This window comes from Bombina bombina, chromosome 6, assembly GCF_027579735.1.
Source record: "Bombina bombina isolate aBomBom1 chromosome 6, aBomBom1.pri, whole genome shotgun sequence".
Classification (NCBI taxonomy): Eukaryota; Metazoa; Chordata; class Amphibia; order Anura; family Bombinatoridae; genus Bombina; species Bombina bombina.
In genome coordinates, this window is record NC_069504.1 from 404,051,357 (window position 1) to 404,070,443 (window position 19,087).

The window sequence follows — 19,087 nt, forward strand, 5'->3', positions numbered from 1 at the left end:
CTAACTAAAGTACAAAAAATGAAAAAGAACTGTTACAAAAAATAAAATAAATATTTACAAACATATTACAACAATTTTAAACTAATTACACCTACTCTAAGCCCCCTAATAAAATAACAAAGACCCCAAAATAAAAAATGCCCTACCCTATTCTAAATTAAAAAAGTTCAAAGCTCTTTTACCTTACCAGCCCTGAAAAGGGCCATTTGCGGGGCATGCCCCAAATAATTCAGCTCTTTTGCCTGTAAATAAAAACATACAATACCCCCCCAACATTACAACCCACCACCCACATACCCCTAATCTAACCCAAACCCCCCTTAAATAAACCTAAATAAAAGAAGATCTTCCTACCTTATTCTCACCATGCCAGGTTCACCGATCGCTCCAGAAGAGGGTCCGAAGTCTTGATCCAAGCGGCGGCTGAAGAACTCCATCATCGGGCTGAAGTCGGAAGTCCATCATCGGGATGAAGTCTTCTATCAAGCGCCATCTTCAATCTTCTTACTTCCAGGGCGGAGCGGAGCCATCTTCTTCCCAGCTGAAGCGGATCCAACCTCTTCAACTGACGCCTACTCGCCGAATGACGGTTCCTTTAAATGACGTCATCCAAGATGGCGTCCCTCGAATTCCGATTGGCTGATAGGATTCTATCAGCCAATCGGAATTAAGGTAGGAATATTCTGATTGGCTGATGGAATCAGCCAATCAGATTCAAGTTCAATCCGATTGGCTGATCCAAGCTTGCATTCTATTGGCTGATCTGAACAGCCAATAGAATGCGAGCTCAATCTGATTGGCTGATTGGATCAGCCAATCGGATTGAACTTGAATATTCCTACCTTAATTCCGATTGGCTGATAGAATCCTATCAGCCAATCGGAATTTGAGGGACGCCATCTTGGATGAGGTCATTTAAAGGAACCGTCATTCGGCGAGTAGGCGTTGGTTGAAGAGGTTGGATCCGCGTCGGCTGGGAAGAAGATGGCTCCGCTCCGCTCCGGAAGAAAGAAGATTGAAGATGGCGCTTGATAGAAGACTTCATCCCGATGATGGACTTCCGACTTCAGCCCGATGATGGAGTTCTTCAGCCGCCGCTTGGATCAAGACTTCAGACCCTCTTCTGGAGCGATCGGTGAACCTGGCATGGTGAAGATAAGGTAGGAAGATCTTCATGGGCTTAGTGTTAGGTTTATTTAAGGGGGGTTTGGGTTAGATTAGGGGTATGTGGGTGGTGGGTTGTAATGTTGGGGGGGGTATTGTATGTTTTAATTTACAGGCAAAAGAGCTGAATTATTTGGGGCATGCCCCGCAAATGGCCCTTTTCAGGGCTGGTAAGGTAAAAGAGCTTTGAACTTTTTTAATTTAGAATAGGGTAGGGCATTTTTTTATTTTGGGGGTCTTGTTAGGGGGCTTAGAGTAGGTGTAATTAGTTTAAAATTGTTGTAATATTTTTCTAATGTTTGTAAATATTTTTTTATTTTTTGTAACTTAGTTCTTTTTTATTTTTTGTACTTTAGTTAGTTTATTTAATTGTAGTTATTTGTAGGCATTGTATTTAATTAATTTATTGATAGTGTAGTGTTAGGTTTAATTGTAGATAATTGTAGGTATTTTATTTAATTAATTTATTGATACTGTAGTGTTAGGTTTAATTGTAGATAATTGTAGGTATTTTATTTAATTAATTTATTGATAGTGTAGTGTTAGGTTTAATTGTAACTTATGTCAGGATTTATTTTACAGGCAATTTTGTAATTATTTTAACTAGGTAACTATTAAATAGTTATTAACTATTTAATAGCTATTGTACCTGTTTAAAATAATTACAAAGTTGCCTGTAAAATAAATGTTAATCCTAAAATAGCTACAATATAATTATAATTTATATTGTAGCTATATTAGGGTTTATTTTACAGGTAAGTATTTAGCTTTAAATAGGAATAATTTATATAATAAGAGTTAATTTATTTTGTTAGATTTAAATTATATTTAACTTAGGGGGGTGTTAGTGTTAGGGTTAGACTTAGTTTTAGGGGTTAATCCATTTATTAGACTAGCGGCGAGATCCGATCGGCAGATTAGGGGTTAATTATTGCAGGTAGCTGGCGGCGACGTTGTGGGGGGAAGATTAGGGGTTAATAAATATAATATAGGGGTCGGCGGTGTTAGGGGCAGCAGATTAGGGGTACATAGGTATAATGTAGGTTGCGGCGGTATACGGAGCGGCAAATTAGGGGTTACAAAAAAATATGCAGGGGTCAGCGATAGCGGGGGCGGCAGATTAGGGGTTAATAAGTATAAGGTTAGGGGTATTTAGACTCGGGGTACATGTTAGGGTGTTAGGTGCAGACATAGGAAGTGTTTCCCCATAGTAAACAATGGGGCTGCGTTAGGAGCTGAACGCTGCTTTTTTGCAGGTGTTAGGTTTTTTTTCAGCTCAAACTGCCCCATTGTTTTCTATGGGGATATCGTGCACAAGCACATTTTTGAAGCTGGTATTTAGAGTTGCAGTGGCGGTAAATATGCTCTACGCTCCCTTTTTTGGAGCCTAACGCAGCCATTCTGTGAACTCTAAATACCAGCGGTATTTAAAAGGTGCGGGGGAAAAAAAGCATGCGTAGCTAACGCACCCCTTTGGCCGCAGAACTCTAAATCTAGCCGTTAGTGTTTTTTATTTTTCGTAATTTTAGTGTTTATTATTTTTTTAATCTTAGATTTTTTTAAAAAAAAATTCATAGGATTATTTATTTTTAAATTTGTAATTTAGGTTTTCAATTTTTTCGCTCATAAATCTCCAATATTTTTACATATATTTTCTGAGACGAGGATTAGAAATGTATATGTACTATAATGAAGTTATATTATCAATATTGTAGAATAAAGTTTTACATAATCAACATGTGTGTAAATTCCAATATACATGTACATTAGAATGTCTTATCTAATTATGCATAAAATAAAAACAGAATATACTAGACATGTGCGTTTTGATTCGGAATGAATCGAAATTCGGACAAAATTCTTAAAATCAGAGATTCGGATCGATTCGGATTTCCGAATTACGATAGTACCGAATCTACCGAATAAATCCGAATTAGTTTGGATTTATTCGTTACATTCAGATGGCCATGGATTACACTAGTATTGTACAGTATATTAGGTTATATCACTCTGCTATGGGTTACACCTAATATACAGTATGTAATACTAGTCTAATACACAGCACATCCCACCTAACACATACTGAAATTCCGAATTTCTGAACCGAACCGAATCCAGCCAAATTTATTTGAATCCGAATGAATCCGAAATGAATCCGAAACAAATTCATTCAAATTTTTCCGAATTCGAATCAATCCGAACCAAAATTAGAAAACATCCGAATCGATCCGAACCGAAATGAAACAAATTTTTCGGCCATGCACAAGTCTGGAATATACATAATCAATTGGCCTAACTATTTTTTTAAACAACAATAATAAATCTTTCATTGTACTGTAAACCACAATACACTGCAATAATTTATTTCTCAGTATTTATGTGAACTTATTTTTCTTATTGTTGTAATTATTTATACCTGAAAAAAACCTGTTATACTTTCTTGTGTAGTTGTTTTTTTTTTTTTTTCAAATCTCGTTTTTATTGTTGAGAAAGACAATATGTACACACACATTATTATATAAATACAATCAACTGACATGTTCTAGTCTTTTCCACTTATACACAGCATACAGCAGATAAACAGATCTTACACATGATGATATTATATTGTATTAATATGCGACATTTTTTAATGAGGAGCCTGACCGTTAGCGGGCCAAACCCTCACTTCACAGAACCTGACATCTGAGCTCTATGTTCAAAGGTGTAATCTGCTTTTGTGTGTGTCCACATCCTCCCAACATACATTTTTTTCATTTATTTTTTCCCTATACTTTAACAGCCTAACTAACTTAAACCAAACTAACTATATAACCCAACCATTAACTGTTTATGACCTGGAGCTTGGTCACTTCATCAGACGGGCGTGCGTGGGGTCCAGCGGCAGAAAAAAAAAAAACAATGGGGGGAGGGGGTGAAGATGGAGGAAGAGGGGGGTATGTTCAGCTATAGTCTACTAGTTGTCCAGTTAGTCTTATTAATTCCCCTCAAACAAATGTTCCCATTTTCCTCTCAACCTGGCCTCTGCGAGTATAACAGAGTCCCTAAATAGCACTAGTATCAATCTCTGTATTTCTAACTCAAGTATTAAGATGAGTCTGCGCCATTTCCGTGAGAAAAGGCTCAGTCTGTTTTGGACGTCCACTCTGACATCCATTTGTTCTGTGAATATTTGCAGTTTTAGCAGATTTTTTAAACCATTAAAAGAGGGGCCTAACTTTTTGGTCCAGTGTTGTAGTATACATTTCCTAGCCACTAGTACTATTAGGCTCAGTATTGCATAATGTTGTTTATGTTGAGAATCCCATTGTAGTAACAGGATAGTCTCTGGGTGTAGTGTAAGGGGTATATGTAATATTTTATTAATCAAGTATTGTATCTTACCCCAGTATTGTCTGATTGAAGGGCATGCCCACATACAATGTAGGAGATTCAGAGATTCTATTGAACATTTAGTATATCTATTTGACTAGCCAGGTGCCCATTTCACCATTGCTCTTGGTGTGAGGTATGCTCTGTGCAGAACATGCACCTGGGATTCCCTGAACATTGTGGACAAAGTGACTTTCCTTGTCTTTTCCATGCTATCTCGTATTTCCTCCCATGTGATTTCCCTTAGCCCCTCTTGGGCCCACCCAGATTGTATAGCCGCTTGTGAGTCCGCCAAGCGTTGGTGTAGAAGTGTTTGGTATATCCCCAATAGCGAAAATATGCCCATGTGGTATAGTAATTGTGTGAGACGGAAGGGGGATCCTTCCCAAAACTCTGGCCTGTCCCTGACCAGTGCCCCCACATAGTGGTGCACCTGTAGGAACATGTAAAAGTGTGTCTTAGGTAATTTATATTCCCTGTGTAAAGAGCCAAATGTTTTCACTGTTCTAGAGAGGGGGTCCAGTAACTGTTTAAGAGACCTTAGCCCTCTCCGTTCCCACATCAGGAAAGGCTTTGTCTCAGAACTTTCTGGATTAAGGTACATGTAGTTTGACAGGAGCGCTATAGCTAAAGGTGAGTAAGGGGAAAACAATCTATTTGTTGGTGCTCCAGAAAAAACAAAAACCTATTAATGTGTTTCACGCTAGTATTACAGATGAAAATATCTATATGTCTTAAATATAGTATGAAAGAGTTAAAAAATGTGAGAAGGGATTGAACACACAAGTTATCTAAACCCAGTAGGATACACGAATAAACACCATGTTCATGTGTAAATAGTGATAATAATAATGAAAATGCACAAAAAATGAATAATAAGGCTCTGCCTAAAATTTAATCAAATAATCAAGTGTAAACAAATATTACTATTTAAAAACGGACGTCTCCATATAAAAAAATAGGTTGCCACCACATATAAAATAACACAGTCGATAAGAAATATCTTTGCAAGTCAAAAAATCCAGAGATCCGGATACACAGTTCTCGTTACAAATAGGAAATCTTGGCTTACCCGTAACCAGTTCAACAGTCGGTTAAGAGGGGAATTCCTTAGCTTGCCTCTAAACAGTTCAGCGGTCGGTTCCGTAAAGAGAAGATTACCGCTGTGGCGGAGTGACGTCACTGTTATAGGCGCTGTCCACAAAGCGCAATCTGATTGGTCCTTAGGCGAACGGCTTAGGATTTTTCACTGCCGTGATCCTTTAGGTAGAGTATCCGCTCTTAAGTGCTAGAGAGCACGCAGGATACTTTTTAGACATCCGTTTTAGAGGGACAAATAGTGAAGGTAGTGAGCAGGAACTTTGGTCTCACCTTATCTTCAGAGTGAAGCTGGTATAGTGCACAGAACAGTCCAAATGTGCAAGAGATTCGTATTTTCTGTTAGGAAAGTGCTAGTGCCTGTTGGAAAGTGCTGGTGCTGTTCCACAGTTTGTTTACAACCAGTTACCTACCATGGCAATTTGACAGAATGTAAAAAGGATTCTTAAACAGAATTTTTAGTTCCAACTGCAAATACAGCAATAGAGTTCATAAGCAACTAACATCAACGCGTTTCTCCCTATATAGGGCTTTTTCAAGATGAGAGTGTTGCCACAGATGCACCTTTTTAAAGGTGTTCCCAATTTCTCATTGGTTAGACAAAATCTTAATTAAGGTGGTATAAACAAAAAACTGATTAAGGTGGTATTGGCAAACCTATATTAAAGGCAACCATAATAAAAATATATACAACGACTTTGTGACCAAAAAATTGAGTGAAGAATCTATCTAATACAGTAATATACTATTCAAATTAATAAATATAAATATGTATAAAGTGTGTGATATAAAAGTAGTGTACTATATAAGATATAGTGAGTGTAGACAAACATTTTATTAAAAATTCTGGATTCCCGACTATCGGCAAATAACATGATGCGTGACATGATTTTACCAGGAATTTATGCGCTTGTTGCCATGCTCTCAAGGGATCTCTGTATAGTTTATTCAGATCCAAGGTTTTGATAGCCCGCACACTAGTTATGTGCGGTAGGTAAGCCAAAGATATATTCCCCAAGACAGCTTGTTCTAGTGCGGGCCTGTAGAAGTGGTGGGAGCCCACCTGCCAATCAATTACTAAGCAAATTAATGCCGCCCAGTTGTATAGTCTAAAGTCAGGGAGAGCCAGTCCTCCATTTAGAAAGTTCATGCAAAGTTTGTTCCTTGTGACTCGCGGTCTCCCTCCCTTCCATATAAAGCATCATGCTGCATTATTAAGCATTTTGATGTCTGCTTTAGTTAAAAGCAAAGGAAGCATGAGTAATGGGTATAGCAGCCTAGGGAGAATCACCATTTTAATAAAGCTGATCCGTCCAGAGAGTGATAGGGGTAGAAGTTACCAGTTCCTCATCTGGGCTTGTAGCTTGGCACATAGGGGGGTTAGATTATAAGAGTATAGCTTGTTAGGGTTAGCCGAGATCTTAATGCCCAGATAGGTGATGTCGTTCTTAGCTACAGTGAAAGGATACCCCTCGGGTGAGCCCACTTTCTTATGAAGCCACAGGATTTCAGACTTTCGCATATTTAGTTTGTAGCCTGAAAAAAAGCTGAATTCATGGAAAGTATCCATGATGTGAGGGATATATGTTTGTGGGTCTTGGACAAACAGAAGCATATCGTCTGCGTACAGCGCTAGGTATTGGGGTGCTCCCGCTATATCTATACCGGGAAAGATTTGCTGCAATTTGATGGCCAATGGCTCCAGGGCTATGTTGAAGAGGAGGGATGACAAAGGGCAGCCCTGTCTGGTGCCCCTTTGAAGGTGAGAACATATTATTAATGAGTATATTTGCCAGTGGTGATTTATATAGGTTTTTTATTAATGCCAAAAAAGGACCAGCAAAGTTCACTTTAAGCATGGCAGAAAAGAGGTAGTCCCATTCCACACGGTCTAGGGACAGCAGGAAGGCCTCTGGGTTTGTCTTTCCCGTGGAATCTTGTTCTTTGGACCAAAAGTGCTAAGCCACCTGTAAAACTCTTCGCACATTAACCACTGACGATCTCGCGTGCATGAAACCTGTTTGATCCTCATGAACTATGCTAGGTAAGATAAATTTCAGTCTCTCGGCCAGACGTTTGGCTAGTATCTTATAGTCCGAGTTCAATAGTGAAATCGGCCTATAAGCCTCAAGCAACAGAACATCCTTTCCTGGCTTCGGGATTAGTGTGATGTAGGAAGCCGAAAACGTAGATGCTGGCGCTGTTTCTCCCCCAAAGTAGTCAGTGTATAATTCAGTAAGTATCAGGGACACTTGGGGTTTGAGAACTCAATCGGTAGCCCATCAGGGCCTGGTGCTTTGCCCAGAGATATAGACATAATGGTCTTTTCAACCTCCTCTCTCACTATGGGGGCATTTAGTTTTTCCTGTTGAGTCTCTGAAATCTGTGGAACCTGAATGGAATCCCAGAATCGCCCCTGTGTCTCATTCCTGGAGGGGCGTTCGCTAGTATATAGGGAGGAGTAATAAGAGGCAAAGGCTTCAGCTATTGATTTGGAGTCCTGGACAATCTTTCCCTGAGATTTCAACGCAGCTACATGTTTAGTGGACGTATTTATATTAACTAGGGATGCTAATAGCTTCCCTGATTTATCTCCAAATCAGTAATATTTACCTCTGGTGCGCAGGAGTGACTGTGAGGCCTGATGTGCTAGCAGTGCATCATACTCTTTTTTAATGTCTATATATCTTCTATACCTCTGGGTATTGGGTGTGGTACAGTACAGGAGATAAGCTTCCGCTAGATTATCTCATAGTTGGTTAAATTTTTTCTGTGCACTGTTTTTTCCATCGGGCTAGGTAGGCAATGATATTGCCTGATAAAACAGCTTTTGCCGTGGACCAAAATAATTCTGGTGTCTCAAGATGTTGTATATTATTTGTTCGAAAGTCATCCCAGCAATGTATCAGGTAGTTTTGGAATTCTTGGGAGGATTCTAAATATTTTATATCTGAAAGTTCATCTATTACTCACATGGGTATCCTCACTTAAGAAAAGTGCTATGGGGGCATGGTCAGAGACAGCAACCTCTCCAATTTTAGTGTCTATTACCTGCGTGACTAAAGCATTCAAGATCAAGAAGAGATCAATACGTGACATGGAGGGTGAAGCCCTTGAGATGCATATATAATCCCTTCCATCTGGGTTTAATTGCCGCCAAATATCTACAACATCCAGGGATCCTCCCAGCAGTGCAAAATATATTGGGGGTCTTCCCAGCTTTTATTTTATTCGGGTCTCTAAGTATATCAGAATGAGGGTTAGGGGCAAGGTTGAAATCTCCCCCTATTATAATATGAGTGCCCAGGTATGGAGTGAGTGTGGCTACTAGGTTCTCCCAGAATGCTCTGTCTTTCTCGTTAGGGGCATAAATGTTACATAAAGTGTATACTTTCCCTGCTGTGCAGATTTGTACTATAATATATCTGCCCTCCACTAGGTCAAATTCCATCTGCCTCCCAAAGAGTATAGCTACCCCTCTGCTAGCCGATTTGTACGATTAGTATTCAGCCCTCCCCACCCAATCTTATCTTAACTTCTCATGTTCTATGTCTGAAAGATGTGTCTCTTGAAGGAACGCAATGGTCCCTCTCTTTTTTCTGAGCTGAGTTAGAATTGTTTTCCTTTTAATGGGGGAGTGAATACCCCCTACATTCCATGAGTACAGATTGAATCTAAAATGCTAAAGTGAACCTGAATTGGATTTTGTGTCCTATTGAGAGTAGAGTGTAGTGCATGTGAGTGCACCTGGAAGGGAGGAAGGAGGAGAGGGGGAAAAAAAAAATGCTCACCGCAACGCAGAGGCTCAGCCTTCCGTTACATTGTGCCACTGCCAGACCCCACCGGTCAACTTGGTTCTCCTTCTGTATTTGAGAGGAAAGAACATTTGTCACCTTATTACCATCAGGTACATTGCCATATTCTTTACACTTTAACATTGTTGTGACCTATATTTCTGTCTTGTGTTCCACACACCTTTGTTTTAATTTCCTTTCAGATATAAACCAACATATAAACTTGAAACATAAAACCCAAACTTTCCCTACCCCCCTATAAGGGTAGTCTAACCACCCCCTGGTGTTAACCTGCTTATCACATAATACCATAACCATTAACCATATTGTTAAACCAAAGTGATAAACATATAAAATAAGTTTGCAGGAAGCCTTCCTGCCAAAATGAGGGATCAAATTTGTTTAGGCTATGTAAGCCATTTCTCAACCTGTGTAGGATGAATCATGGTTATTTCCAGTACAGTGTGTTCTATCACCCCCTCCCCCCTCTAGAGTGGCCATGGCTCCTGGAGCCATTTTCTGCATCTAGATACTCTTGTACTAACTGTGGGGAGTTTCAAAAAACTTAGGGCCCTTATGGGTTGCTATCTTCAACAACCTGTGTGTCCTCCAAGTCAGAGATCCTGGTCTCTGCTTCCATTACTCTCGCTGAGAACTGATTCACGTCCTCTGTCAGAGTGTCCACCCCTTTTTGGAGGTTTTCTATTTTGGGCAGAAACAAAGTAGAGATTTGCTTAACAATGGGGTGTGGATCTATCATATGACTCTCCTGTGAAACTTCATAAGACTGTGGGTTTCCCACAGTGTCAGATCCCTGTTTAGCTCTGCGATCAGCATTTTTATTGCGGCTAGTCATTGGGTCTTGGATAAGATATTTCTCCATACACAATAACAATACTCTTTAAAAAACAACAGGTCTCAAATATGCATAAAGAAAAACACACATCAATATTTAACTCTTCACAGAATAAAATTGAGTCTATACCAAAGTATCCCCAAAAGATATGCAGCGTGCTGTAATTAAAAGTGAGCAGTTAGGCATTGTAAGATACATCACACATATAATTCTGCAGAGTAAAACATATCCTGCAGTGGGTAAGGGGTGCACACAATATTTCTGTATTCCTCAGCACAATCACAGAATATACAGGATGCGCATAAATCCACCAATTGCCAGACCCCCAGAACACAGTACCGTGGTCCACACACTCCTCTCTGCAGGTTCTTACTATATGCAAAGTTATAGGTCTCAAAGCTGCCTCAGGCCACAAAAACTGATCCAAGTCCTGCAGCACCCACCACCACAGGTATACAGGAGAATAGGCCCGTGTAGAGATAGCCTGAGAAGACCCACAAAGACAAAGTTCACTGTGTTAATCCTTAAGACTTTAACCCTAGATCCAGGCTCTGAATGCTGTCAAATCTCCTATAAGTCCACTACAGCCAATCTCAGTGGAGTTGATTCAGGTAGATGCCATGTGGGTATTGGTCTGTACTATTCTGTATTGCGTAGGAGTTAGCAAGTGTCCCCTGTAAGACTGGTACTATAGGTGGGCAGCCAAGCAGGGGTAAGTGTGGAGGATAAAAAAGGCCCAGATTGAGGAACGGAGCTAGCCAAAGCACTGTCTGGACGTGCATGCACTGAGCTCCTGGGCTTCAAAGTTTAAAAAAGAGTCACAAATTAAGGATATCTCCACCTAAACTTACCACATTATTGGAGAATATAGACTGCCACCTTATCTCCATAGTTTGGCCTTTACCTTTAACTTTAAGTGGCCACATTGAGGGTACTGAAACAACTCCTTAACCTGCTGCGAACAAATTTGCTGCCTGGTTCGAAAAGACTACCGCCTGCGCTGACCTGGAGGGCTGGGGATCCACTCCTGGGCTATCGGACACTCTATAATGTTCATTGGGCTCTGTTAAAAAGCCCCGGTGTAGCTGGGGAGGAGACTTGAAATAAAGTAAACGCTAAGTACTCTTGCTGCTTTTGACCGCAGTGGTCCCTTAGCTCTGGAGGGCCGGGGCTCTGCTCCAGAGAACCAGATACCGCTCTTCATTGCCCCTACTAGTCTCCAGCTCACTTCTTACCACACTACTCCGGAGGGTCGGGGATCCGCTCCGGAGCACTCACCCAGCGGCCTATCTACTTACCTGGAGGACGACGAGTGACCGGGTGCTCTACCTGGGTATACCCAAAGGTTTCTACTGGCCTGTGCCCCCATGGGACGGATGTCTACCCTGCTTGCTGAGTGGGAGGATCAGCTGAAATCGACGGACTTTCGACTTCACAGTAAAGGTAGTTGGGCCTCCCTGCTGCGCAGTTTCCCAGTTAAGGCGCGAACATCCGCCATCTTGGGCCTTAGTGCCCCTCCATAAGCAGCTCCGATCCAGACTTGGCAACTAGCTGAAGAAGGGGCATTGTTGCTACAGCCAGACGGCCAGAGATCGCCTGGTGCTCGCCTCTAGTGTTGCCTAGCACAGCGGTCTGGAAAGAAGCATCTTGGAGTGCCGGCATCCTCTCCTGTCTTCTAAAATCTGATGAGGAGGCCGCATCCACGTGGAACCTAAGGTATCGATCCCACAACATATTGTGCCCACAAGTGTTATCCCTATACCCAACCACATAACTGAACTCCCTGGGGTGCACTCTCCTTATTACTGGGCTTGCCATCTCCCCCCCCCCCACTGGGATAATTATAAGACTCACAATTGTACTACCTGCTGACGCTTGTTGTTATCTTTGGAAGCCCTGGGCTAAACCTCCTGGACCTTGTGGGGGCACCCCACCAGGGGGGGTGGCACTGTCGGGTCCTAATTGGTGGCCTTCATTTGTCTAGATTATAGTCAGCCAGTGATACTACCTTTTAACTCTTAGGGGGCTCTGCTGAGACAACTGACTGCGGTGTCAGCTCTCATGGTTTTTACCTTGGTCTTCTGAACACACATTGACTGACCATCTATATAAGCCCCCAGCATTGGGCACCACCAATACCTGTTTGGGAAATCTAGTTGTGATACACATCTTTGACCCTCACATCATTTCCTCACTGTCGTGGGATCCCACCTGGGTCTCCCACCCAGGACATAGATAAATTAGACTTCCATCCCTTATATTAAGCTGCTGCGTCAGCATTATTGTCCTTGGGTCTGTGGCCCGAGGTGGAGTGTTATTTTATATTTTGCATTAACATTTTACATTTTATTTTACAAATTTCTCAGATTAAGCTTGTTTTGTATATTTGGTTGCTGCACTAGTCCTTCTGTATTTTGGATATATTTTTTTAATTAATACCACTCATAGCTGCTCTATATGCAAATATTGCCTCACACGCTCATCTATGTTACTGTAATTCTGTGTTGTTCAACCTGCTATATTTTATAGTATAAGCTTTGGGCCTATATCATTTTGTTGAAGGTGTATTGGATCTAGGCTGAGATATGTTTGCACACATAACATAACCTTTCTCCTTAGATTTTAGGTGTGACCTCTCCTCCCTTTCCCACCAGGGTATCCCTGGTGGGTCATACCCCTGTTCCCTTTCCCCACACCGTCCTATGATGACAACTTCCCCAGGAGAGGACAGCATAAGGGCACAACTATAGAGGTTCGCTTAGGCTAATATTGGATTGGTATTTACCGTATAATTCAGTTCCATTAGATGGACCCCTGATGTAAAACAAAACAGATACAGAGCTTGCTAATTTATATTATCTGTCGGTGTTCATTTCATTACCTGCATCTTAACTGTCAAGGGACATGTTCAAAAACTTGCTAGGATGTCTCACTCCAACAGGAAAAAAACAGGCAGGCTGATGCCCCTAAAAGAACTGTGGCAGATCATTTCCATAGCAAATTTACCTCTGAGAGGGATCTTTCAGATGAAGACTAAAGAGACTCTCCCACTAGGCATGAAGAAGAAATTGCTACTCATGCCACAGGATCAAGACCCTCAGATAGTGCCAAAACTTCTTCTCTTAAAGAACTCATCAACTCCCTCTCGGCTAAAATGGACTCTCATCATACTTCTATGAAGCTTGAGCTCAAATCTTCAGTGGCGGAACTCAAGAGGGACATAGCTTCCCTAGGAGAGCGATCATACATTCTTGAACGCAAGCACGAAGATCTCGCTACTGATCATTCCAACCTCTTATCTTACACTCAAACACTGGCTGAGTTGATCTCAGACCTGGAGGGAAACTGGCAGATCTTGAGGATAGATCTAGATGCAATAACATCCATATTAGAGGCATACCTGAGAGCATCACAGCTAGCAATCTCCTACAATATCTGGCTGATCTGTTCTCCTCTCTGCTTGATTCTCCTCAGGATCCAGATTTCAGAATTGATAGAGCCCACAGAGCTCTAAGAGTCAGAAATTCTAACCAGTCTCAACCAAGGGATGTAATCGTTCAACTTCACTACTTTGCCTTTAAGGAAAATGCTGAAAGCGGCATTCCTCAACAAAGAATTACCTGAAGTCTATAAGGAGGTTCAGTTTTTTCCAGACCTTTCTTCACATACCTTGGCCAAAAGGAGGTCCTTTTTCCCAGCCACACAGTGTTTGGGCAAGCACTCAATAAAGTACAGATGGGGCTTTCCAGTTAAGTTGTTTTTCCATTATGACAGAAATTCCTACACGATATTTAACATTACACAAGGAATGGAAGTGCTGGGTAAGCTGAATCTTCTTCAGAACTCTTCTACGGCCCCCCCTCTCTTTCAGACCACCGGTCCGTGCCTCAGGAAGACCCCACTCAAGGTCCTTCCTCTCAAGTTCAGCCTCCACTGCTTAGAGCCGCCGCCCTGGAGTGGGCCCCAAAACCTAGACGTTCCCCTCCGCATTTTGAAAGGCAAACACTATCCACTCAAGAACCCTGCTGATACCATTAATAGGTTCAACTCTGGACTGTTCTCCCGGTCTTTGAGAATTTAAGAGATATCTATACTTCTTTCTGACCACTATTGGGCGATTATGTGTCCGCCCTGAAAAGCTGATAAAGTCCTGATATTTATTATTTTTCTGAGACTCTAATGCCTTACAAGCTGTTCTGAGCTCTTAAAAGTTTCCAGTTTTAGTTAACCAACACTAACTTTTCCTTTTTATAGGTATTATTAAGGTTTGCACTATTGTTGTCTTTCATTTTCATTATGCTTATAGGTGCTAAGATAAGTACAAATGTTTTGATGTAATAATCTACAGGATGTTCAGTTTATTGCAAGGTATATATTTTATTATTATGACTGCTCTAAGATGTTGCTATAAGGCTTTCTGATAGGCAATCCTAGACCAAAATATTACTCATGTGTTTAGTACTTATGTCCTACATAGGGTTATCATATGACAGGTAGGAAAATGGTCCTACACACATGGTCAGCCGAGCACTTCATTTTAGTAAATGATTTTATTAAGGTTTGCACTATGGTTACCTTCACTTTTACTGTTACTATGTTTACTTGTGATGAGCTAAGCACTACATTTTTGCTTCTACTGTCCATAGGATGATTTATTACTTACTATGTTTGTATACTGTTACAGGTACCTACCAGGAGTAGTTGTTTAGAGCTCTCATGTAGTTAATCCTAGGCCAATATTTCATTTATGCGTATGGTTCCTATGCTTTGCTCTGAGTTATCCTTTTACAGGTGGGAAATTCAACCTATGCATATAACCTGCCGAACATGCTCCCTCAGTAAAGGTATATTACTGTACAGGTATTAGGAGACTTAGTAATTTGTTTATCAGCCCTTGATGCACAAATATGCTGGTCATCTTTAAGTTTTACTAGGCATTTAGTCAGAATTGATATTCCTGTTTATTCAAATACCTGCGGGTTCATAATTACTGTAAAATGTATAGTGTCTTTCCCCCAGAGCCTAACGTAATCAGAGTAATTGGAGAATAGTATAGCTTCTGAATGGTAAACTTAATTCTTATCATTACTGAATTGGGGTCCAACCCGCCCCCTCTTGATCTCCTTTACAAGTCATATTTAACTACTTTATAGTTTAATGCTGCACGTCACAAGTTATTTTATGTCAATTAGTTAACTCAGTTAATTAACATTTTTTTTTTGTTTAAATAATTTTTATTAGAATAGGGTTCACTAGGTTACAACAAATCAAAATGTAAATTCTTGACATAGTAGACAAATAAGCAATAATACAATATTATCAAATTAAGCATTGTCAAATAACAGTAAACCAGTGGCCCAGCTTTTTTGTGGGTGGCGAGGGGGGGGGGGAAGGTAGGATAAATGAGGGATAAACAAAAAAGGGAAGTATAAAGATTGTTGGGAGAGAAAGGAAGAGAAAGGAGAAACAATCTGAATTCAATGCGTTGAGTTAATACTACACAGCTCGGTGATTTGTTCAAGGTGACTTATGGGGATCGGAGTGTGCACTCAAAGGAGCCTGGGGTCTGGGGTAGGGGAGGGGAGAAAATCAGGCCGTACACTGACAAGTTTGTACTGGTAGAGTTGATAGCTTAAAGTAATGGATTTATGTTCTTAACTAACAGCTAATAATTCGTATGTTTAATTTTTAATTTTTAAATTTTTAAACCCAGTAAACGATTCAGAGTGTTCTTCTATTGGTTCCTAAACTGCTTTAAAGGGTACTATGAGGTTTTTGCTCCCAGATAAATTGTACATTAGTTATCATCTCTTGTTTACCTAGGTAGCAGTAGTGCATTTTTTCTAACAGTATCACATGATTAACCTCGGCTATCCATTGGGCTATTGTAGGAGTTTCTGTTGATTTCCATAATCTGGGGATTAATCTCTTAGCGCATGTCAGCATTAGTAAAAATAGCTTTTTCCTATAGGCGCAAGGGAGTTTTGGAGTATGGTTAAGGAGGACGATGTGTGGGTTTAGCGTGATTTCTATGTTTAGCGTTTCGCTCATATGTTTAGCCACTTGTTGCCAAAATATGGTTAAACTCGGGCAGGACCACCAGATATGTGCCATGGTGCCTGTCTCGCCACATCTTCTCCAACAGCTAGAAGAGGCTGTTGGGTAGATAGCTCGCAGGCGATGTGGAGTCAGATACCAGCGGGCCATGATTTTGTAATTTAGTTCTGATAGCAAGAGGGAGGTTGAAGAGGTGTGTATGTTACGGAAACAACGTTTCAAATCTTCATCGCATAGATCGTATGGTATTTCCTCAGACCACCTATCTAGGTATAAAGGGCGTGTCTCAGGAAATTTATTCCTAAGGATTTTATATACTATGGACAAGTGAGCTCTCATAATAACAGGGTTGGTACATAGTTGCTCAAATGCGGTTAGTGGCCTAAGGATATCTCTCTTGTGTGGGTTGTTATGTATAGCATGCCTAATTTGTAGGTATGCATACCAGCTATGAAAAGGGGGCCCTAGTTCTTCTTCTAGTACAGTTCTGTCTTTTATGCCCATTGGACCTACAAAAAGGTATAGAGGAAGGTTCTGCAAATGCCTTACTGGGTTAGTATGAGTAAATCTACTGTGTTGTAAGAACATATGATTGTGAAGTAGTGGGGTAAGTGGAGAAATTACAGTCGATACACCTTTGGTGTGAGATATGACATAATCCCACACTTCGAGTGTAGCTCTAATGTAGTCATTACGCTGTGCCAAATGTGGTCTCATGGCTTTAGGGAGCCAGGGTAGGTCTCTCATGTGTCTGATCTGTGACAAGTGTCCCTCTGTCTGTACCCATAATTTTGCTGGAAGTGCGTGATTCCAAGAAATTATCCTTGCTAAATGTGCTGCTCTGTAATAGTTGGTGATATTAGGAACATTGAGACCCCCGTCCTCTTTGCTAAGGTATAATGTGTATTGTGCCACTCTAGAGCGTTTGTTCGACCAGATGAATGAGTTAATTAGCTTTTGTTGTGTCTTGAGATATGAGTTTGGGAGAGCCAGTGGGAGTGTTTGGAAGATATATAGGTATTTAGGAATGATCATCATTTTAACTGTGTTAATTCTTCCAAACCAGGACAGATGTCCCTGTGAGTGCCACTTTTCCAATAAGCTCTTGGTGCGCGACTGGAGTGCGAGGAAATTGTCTGTAAAAAGTTTGTCAGTATCATATGATATAGCTATTCCTAAGTATTGAAGTTTATCTGTTATGCTAAACCTTCCTATGTGCGCTATAGTTTCAACTTCTTGTGATGTTAAGTTGATCGGCATTAGGCCAGATTTATCCATATTAATAGAAAAGTTAGAGACTTGTTTATAGTTCTCCAATGTGTCGAGAAGTGCCGGAAGTGTGGTCGACGGTGACTCTAAAGTGAAAATCACGTCGTCCGCGAACAAGAGGCATTTCTAGTCTATTTCACCTAGTTTTATGCCCTGGATATGCGGGTTATTCCTCACTTGTATTGCTAAAATCTCTACTGTTAATGCAAATAGCAAGGGCGAGAGTGGGCACCCTTGCCTTGTGCCATTCGATATAGGGAACGATTGGGAGGTAACGTCATTGATCTTGACTCTAGCGCTTGGGTTATGATATAGGGCCTGTATTCTCTTAACAAACATTTCGGAGAAGCCAAACTTCGACAGGGCGGCCCACATGAATTGCCAGTCCACCCTGTCGAAAGCTTTCTCCGCGTCGGTGGATAGTAGGAACATTGGAGTATGGTTGTCACGGGCAAATTGCAAAGTATGGAGCAGTCTTATAGAGTTATCTTTGGCCTCTCGTCCTCTAATGAAGCCCACCTGGTCCGGATGGACTATTTTAGGCAGAACTGTGTTTATGCGGTTTGCTAGGATTTTGGTGTATAGTTTCATATCTATATTAATGAGTGATATTGGCCTATAGTTGCCTACAATATCTGTAGCCTTATTCGGTTTCGGGATCACAGTTATTAATGCCTCTAATAAGGTGCTAGGGAAAACTTTACCTCGGTCTATGTCTGAAAAGAGTGAACAGAGATGAGGGCTTAATTGCTCTTGTAGGAGCTGGTAAAGTTTTGCGGTAATGCCATCCGGACCAGGGGACTTCCCACCAGGTAGTGATTTGATTACCAGGGCAACTTCTTTTATTGTAATAGGGGAGTCTAACATTTGCCTGTCATCTTCCGTAAGGGAGGGCGTAGGTATGTCCGCTAGGAAGGAATTCAGCTTGAGCTGTGCATCTAATGCTGGGGCTTTTGTTATATTGTATAAGTTTGTGTAGTAGGAAATAAATTCATTTGTAATCTCCTCAATTTTAGATGTGTGTTTATCTGACGTTACTTTAAGAGATTTAATAAAAGAAGAGTATTTCTGCTTTTTAAGTGACCTGGCTAGCATGCGACCTGCCTTGTTGCTGTCCGCGAAGAATCTAGATTTAGTTGTGAGGGCTCTCATATGCGCTCTTTGTGTTAGAAATTTGTTAAGGTTTTCTCTTGCTTCATTTAAGTTAGCGAGCTTAGTGGTAGAATTTGGATCTGCCTTATGCAAAGTTTCTTGCACGGTCAATGCAGAGGTTAACTCAGAGAATTGAGTCGCATATAATTTTTTCTGTTTGGCATTGTGTTTTATTAGGATGCCACGTATGTAACATTTGTATGCCTCCCAATTGTTCGCGGACGACGTGTCCTCTGGCTTATTCAGGGAGAAGAACTCCTCTGATGATGCTTTAAGCTCATCTATTACCTCCTGACTAGTGAGCAAGGAATCATTAAGTCTCCAA